Source organism: Pteropus vampyrus, unplaced genomic scaffold (assembly GCF_000151845.1).
Source record: "Pteropus vampyrus isolate Shadow unplaced genomic scaffold, Pvam_2.0 Scaffold1135, whole genome shotgun sequence".
Taxonomy (NCBI): Eukaryota; Metazoa; Chordata; class Mammalia; order Chiroptera; family Pteropodidae; genus Pteropus; species Pteropus vampyrus.
The window spans coordinates 2,068-2,912 of NW_011889916.1; the positions used below are offsets into that span (position 1 = coordinate 2,068).

The following is an 845-nucleotide window of genomic DNA, read 5'->3' on the forward strand; positions in this document are numbered from 1 at the left end:
AATTCAAGGGTAGTGGAAATAAAGACGAAAGAAACTAATGTGAGTGCCATTCCTTTGGTAGAATGAAAAGGCCAAGACAAGGAAACCACCTAAGTATCCTTTGATAGAAGACTGAATAAAGAAGACGTGGTGTATCTATACAATGGAATAATACCTATCCATAAAAAAGATGAAATATTGCCATTAGTGACAACACGGATGTTTCTTGAGAGTATTATACTAAGCTAAATAAGTGAGATGAAAAAGGACAAGAACCGTATGATTTCACTCATGTAGGACACAAAACAAAAAGCCACAAAGGAACAAACAAAAAGACAAAACTCATAGATAAGACAGAACGGTGGGTACCAGAGGAGAAGGAGGGTGGAGGGAGGACATAGGCGGTAAGAGAATCAAATACATGGTGACGGGAGGAGACTAGGCTTGGGGTGGAGAGCACACAATAGAATATCCATTACAAAGTTGGACACCTGAAATTTATATATTATTAATTGACGTTATTCCTGATAAATTTAATTTTAACACTGGAAAAAAAGAGAAAAGGAACCAGTTACGAATGTCATCAAGGTAGGGCTGCTGCTGGTGTTGGGGAGGCCAAGATGTGTCAGTTGCCAGAACTCCTGGGCTTAGGCTCCCAAAGTCTAATGGAAAGGGGACACTGAGGTGCAAGATGTAGAGTAAGGGGAGGAGACAGGACACAACTTATTGAGCAGTGAACAGTTGGGGACACAGAGAGGCCTGGGAATAGCAACAATATAATCAGAGAGGCGTCTGCATGACCAAGGGAAGAAGCGGTGGGAGATGTAAATATCAGGTCTGTGTTGTTGCTTCGATATCAGAAGAGA

General features: G+C 41.3%; 1 long non-coding RNA gene across 1 annotated transcript in view; it reads right to left on the reverse strand.

Moving 5' to 3' along the window:
• The window catches only part of LOC105310127, an 18,509-nt gene that overhangs the window by 392 nt on the left and 17,272 nt on the right, over nucleotides 1-845 (reverse strand). The gene's annotated exons all lie outside the window — the stretch shown is intronic.